The sequence below is a fragment of the Heterodontus francisci genome, unplaced genomic scaffold (genome assembly GCF_036365525.1).
Source record: "Heterodontus francisci isolate sHetFra1 unplaced genomic scaffold, sHetFra1.hap1 HAP1_SCAFFOLD_102, whole genome shotgun sequence".
NCBI lineage: Eukaryota > Metazoa > Chordata > Chondrichthyes > Heterodontiformes > Heterodontidae > Heterodontus > Heterodontus francisci.
The window spans coordinates 4,313,526-4,319,158 of NW_027140380.1; the positions used below are offsets into that span (position 1 = coordinate 4,313,526).

At 44.2% G+C, this 5,633-nt stretch overlaps 1 non-coding gene across 1 annotated transcript; it reads left to right on the forward strand.

The window, feature by feature from the left end:
- Positions 1 to 5,139: 5,139 nt before the first annotated feature.
- On the forward strand, positions 5,140 to 5,228 carry trnar-ucg (transfer RNA arginine (anticodon UCG)). Its single transcript is given in 2 exon segments — positions 5,140 to 5,176; positions 5,193 to 5,228. It is a non-coding gene; the product is annotated as a tRNA-Arg (tRNA).
- The last annotated feature ends 405 nt before the right edge of the window (positions 5,229 to 5,633 follow it).

Below are 5,633 nucleotides of genomic sequence, written 5' to 3' on the forward strand. Positions count from 1 at the left end.
GTGTATATAGTATTGTGTAAATTAGAAAAGAGTTCTTAGTTCTTTCAGCAGGAAATGTGTCCAGAAAATATCGCGAAACTCACAATTTTATTATTCAGGAGTTGGAAGACAGGGATATTAACTCCAAGTGACAGTAGGGGTTTCATTTAACAAAAGAAGAGAATAATATTGCTCATTGATTGAAATCCCCCAGTGAGGAGACAGTTAAACAGGTGATCTGTTGGGGCATCCTTCGATCCAAGGTTTCGGCAGCATTTAATCTCCCTTTTTGGTGAAATTCTCTGTTTTTTGCATCGTTTTTTAATCCAGCTTTGATGGACCAGTGAAAAAACTGAAAAAAGTGAACAGATCCATCCTTTCTTTTCTTCCTTCTTCCCATCAGTTTCTCTTTTCTGTCCAAATTTAATCTGTTGTTTCTGGTGTTTTATTCATTCCAATCAAAATTCAACATTCCAATCAAATATATTTTTAATTCCACAGTGTCTCTCCATGTGTTTTATTCTGTTGTATTCTCTCACAGTCTGTTTGATGATCAATTTTACATCTCACTCTCTGTTCTGGTGAAGATCAGAAGCAATGTTATCTGTTTGCAACACCCGACAAGTCGGCATGAGGCTGTGTCTCATCGATCATGTGGAGTCAGGAACATAGGAGCAGGAGTCGGCCATTCAGCCCATCGAGCCTACCCCACCATTCAATATGATCATTGCTGATCATCCACTTCAATGCCCTTTTCCCCACACTTTCCTCATATTCCCTTATGTCATTTGTATTTAGAAATCTATCAATCTCTGCTTTAAACATACTCAATGACTGAGCTTCCACAGCCCTCTGGGGTAAAGAATTCCAAAGATTCACAACCCTCTGAGGAACAACATTTCTCCTCATCTCTGTCCTAAGTGGCTTGCCCCTTATTTTGAAATTGCGTCCCCTGGTTCTCGACTCCCCAACCAGGAGAAACATCTTAGCTGCATCTACCCTGACTGTCCTTTAAATATTTTGTAGGTTTCAATGAGATCACCTCTCATTCTTCAAAACTCTAGAGAATACAGCCCCAGTTTCCCCAATCTCTCTTCATAGGACAGTCCCACCATCCCAGGAACAAGTCTGATGAACCTTCTTTGCACTCCATCGATGGCAAAAATATCCTTCCTAAGGTAAGGGGACCAAAGCTGCACACAGTACTCCAAGTGCAGTCTAACCAGGGTTCTATACAATTGAAGCAAGAATTCACTACTCCTGTACTCAAATCCTCTTGCGATAAAGGCTAACATACTATTAGCCTTCCTAATTGCTTGCTGCACCTGCATGTTAGCTGTCAGTGACTTATTGACATGGATACCAGGTCACCCTTATATTCTATAACTCAGTTAATAAAGGAAAGGATTCCATATACCTGCTGAACCACCTTATTGACCTGCACTGCTACTTCAGGGATCTGTGGACATTCACTCCAACGTCCCTCACTTCCTCTACACCATTCAGTGTTCTCCCATTAATTGTGTATTCCTTTGCCTTTTTTGACGCCTGCTCTCGCTGTTCCCTGCTCCCCGAGTGAACTCTTGCTCCCTCTCCTGGGCTCTTTATGCTCCACTCTGCTCTCACTGTTTCCCGCTCTCTTAATGTATCAATACTTATTTGCCTTTTGTTTAATTTAAAATATGGATGAACTGTATTTTACAGTTGTAGGTTTTATTTGGTAGTCCTGTACAAGTTGTGGATTGGTATTCAATATTCAGCTCTGTGAAAACGATTGCGAATGAAAATATAACTTTCAATCTTATACATGGGCTGGTCTGCAAGCTCCAAGTCCTTCATTTTGTAGTAATGGAATTGATACTGTATCTTTCAGTCTTAATCTCTGTGGGATTTTTGAACTGGTATGTTATGCATAACTTGGTCTAACGTTCCGATGTACATTATTGGGATTCATAGGATCATAGGAAATAGGGGCATGAGGCCATTCAGCCCATCGAGCCTGCTCCAACATTCAAACAGATCGTGACTGATCATCTACCTCTACGCCATTTTTCCCTGCTATCTCCATATCCCTTGATCTTGTTAGTATTTAGAAATCTATCGATTTATGTCTTGAATATGTTCAATGATTGATCTTCCACAGCCCTCGGGGATAAAGAATTCCACAGATTTCTCACCCTCTGAGTAAAGAAATTCCTGCTCATCTCAGTCTCAAATGGCCTGCCCTTATTCTGAGACTGTGTCCCCTTGTTCTACACTCACTAGACAGAGGAAACATCCTATCCATATCTACCCTGTCACACCCTGTAAGAACTTTGTCTGTTTCAATGAGATCACCTCTCATTCTTCAAACCTCTAGAGAATTTAGGCCCAGTTTCTGCAGTCTCTCATCATAAGACAATCCCACCATCCTTGGGGATGAGACCGGTGAATCTCTGTTGCACTCCCTCTGTGACAAGTCTATCCTTCCTAAGATAAGGAAACCAAAATTGTACAGAATACTCCAGGTGCAGTCTCATCTAGACTTCATACATCTTTACTCATGTACTCAAATACGCTTTCAATGAAGCCAACATACCATTTGCCTTCCTAATTGATTGCTGCACCTGCATGCTAGCTTTTAGTGTCTCAGGAACAAGGACACCCAGGTGCCTTTGGACATCGACACTTCCCAGCCTCTCACCATTTAAGAAATACTCTGTCTTTCTGTTTATTCTACCAAAGTGGAGAACTTCACACTTATTCACATTATATTCCATCTGCCATGTTCTTGCCCATTCATTTAACCTGTCCAAATCTATTGAAGCCTCCTTCCTTGCATTCATTCTGTACCTTTCAATTCTGTAAATTTTAGTGATACAGCACTGAAACAGGCCCTTCGGCCCACCAAGTCGGTGCCGACCATCAACCACCCATTTTTACTAATCCTACACTAATTCCATATTCCAACCACATCCCCACCTGTCTCTATATTTCCCCTACCACCAACCTACACGAGAGGCAATTTATAATGGCCAATTAACCTATCAACCTGCAGGTCTTCGGCATGTGGGAAGAAACCGGAGCACCCGGAGGAAACCCACGCAGACACAGGGAGAACTTGCAAACTCCACACAGGCAGTACCCAGAATTGAACCCGGGTCGCTGGAGTTGTGAGGCTGCAGTGCTAACCACTGCGCCACTGTGCCGCTGTTCTATTTCAGATTTTATATTTATAATGTCACCATGGTGACAGAGTTTATTTAGATCTGATGGTGAGTTTGTTTTTGGACTGTGATTGATGTATCAACCTGTCAGCTGTACTGAATTGGAGTGAAATGGAAACAACTTCTGTCTCTCCTGCTGCTGTTTGACTGTTGGATTGAAAATGTGTCTCTCGACTTTGGGATCAGTGTCTGTCTGACGACTTCTTTTGTTTGTTCCAGTGGAACTGATGAGCTGGCAGTATCTCTGTGCTTTGGGAGTGATCCTGTACCGACTGTGTGTTGCAACGAGATCACTGCACTTTTCCTTGTGTCCGAGAATCACCACATCCATTCAGGTTCCTTCATGTATTTTCCTGCAGGAATGAAAGAACTGGTGAGGTAGAAGATACAAAAGCGATCAATGTAATCGTCCCAATAATAATCATTATGAACAATCACAAAATGAAAACCAGGAACACAAACAGTGTCAGTGTCTGACTGCACTGCAGTACTGCAGTATTCAGCTTCTGTTTACCAGGTGTTTGCAGTGGATTTACAACAAGTTTGTGACATTCAGAAACAACACAAGCCCTGCACTGCTCAATGACTGGGACTGTCCGACAGAGCAGTGACCTTTACACTATTTAAAATGTGCCTTTCACACTTCTCACCTGGTGTCTGCAATAAATGCTCTTTGTCTAACTGTCCAGATTGTTATTTTGCGGCTATTTTTCCGCCACTGTTCACGATCCAACAAACAGTGAGAGACTGGAACTAAAGCAGGAAAATTCCCTCTCCTTTGGGTGGTGAAATTGTCAGTGATTTTCAATAGTGATTTCTTCCCATTGTGTCTCCCTGAGCCTGTACAGACACTGTCCGAGAATGAACTCTCCCTTCCCCGTGTCCCCGGCTCACTCCATGTTCCGGGAGCAGCTCCTGCTCCACAGTGTCTGTTACAAACACTCCCCGACTCCCCCTCAACTTCCCACCACTCAATGCTAATCTCTGAGCACATCTGCGGACACGCTCCCAAAGCAGTGGCTGCTGGAAGCAGATGCTGTTTGTTCCCTTCCCCCGGGCCCGGGAAGTCTCCATTAGCAGCTGATTTAAAGCATCTTCCCCTGATTAAGTGAATGGCCTCACAGACTGAGTTGGGGAAAGGATGCGCATGCGCTCCACTCCTCATTGTGACGTCCCACTGGGGGCGGGGCTATGTCGCGCGTGCGCAGATCTTTGCAGCAATTCAGCATTCAAACATCAATGGGAACTTTCCCCATTTCACCCTCATCAAAGTCCCAAAGAAAGTGAAGAGGGGCTTGGACTGGAGGGAGGGAGGGGCGGGGTAGGGGGAACCGAGAACCCAGAAAGCTGCCCACTTGCCCCATTTAGATGCTCAATTTGCGGTCATTCCCTGCAGGGGGTTTGTTATTATTGAGCCCCTCCTGGTAAAACAATCCGATAGAAAGAGGGGAGAAAGGAGGGAGCCGGTGTGTTTGCTGGGACCTTGCAGAATTCATTTCAGCAGCAAAAGTCCCGGGTTATCTTAACCCGAGTGAAACACGCTGTCAGTGAGAGGAAAACCGAACGGCCCTTTTCATCTTTTCATTGGAAACAAAGTAGAGCCGGAAGTGCGGCGAGCAGAGCAGACACACAAGCTCAATGAGAGGAGAGCTCGGCCGTCCCTGAGTTTCAGCTCCCAGCTCTTACATTTCCTCATCCACACTGTCTTTACTGTGGATGTTCAGGGGTTCCTTGTCGGATCTGAGGACTGTATCCATTAAACATTCTGAGTCAGGAGATCCACACACTCTCTGTTATCAAGATTTATGGGCAGGAATGTTTCAAAACTTTGTCTATTAAATCATTGTATTATTCACAGAACGAATGAGGCAATCGGTTCATTATTCAGGCCTTGAACTTGGTTTGGGTAGACCGAAAACTGAGAGGTTCAGCACCTTTCTACTTCTTCGCTATTGGCCGTGTGGCCTAATGGGTAAGGCGTCTGACTTCGGTGTATTTAACAAGGTTATCAGAAGATTGTAGGTTCGAGTCCTGCCACGGTCATTTTGGGCGATCAGTGTTCAGCACCGCAGCCTCACAGCTCCAGCGACCCGTGTTCAGTCCCTGTGCGCAGTTTGAGTTCTCCCTGTGACTGCGTGGGTTTCTTCGCACAGCCAAAGACTTGCAGATTGATTGGTAAATTGGCCATTGTAAATTGCCCCCCGTGCAGGGAGGTGGGAGAAGAATGGTGGGGCTGTGATAGGGAATGTGGGATTAATGTCAGATTAGTATAAATGGGTGGTTGTTGGTCGGCACAGACTTGATGGGCCGAAGGGCCTGTTTCATTACTGCATCTATTAATAAATAACTGATTTTTTTGATGAAGTAACAGAATGGTTGATGAAGGGAAAGCAATGGATGTTGTCCATTTGGATTTTAAGAAAGCGTTTGACAAACTACCACAGAAAA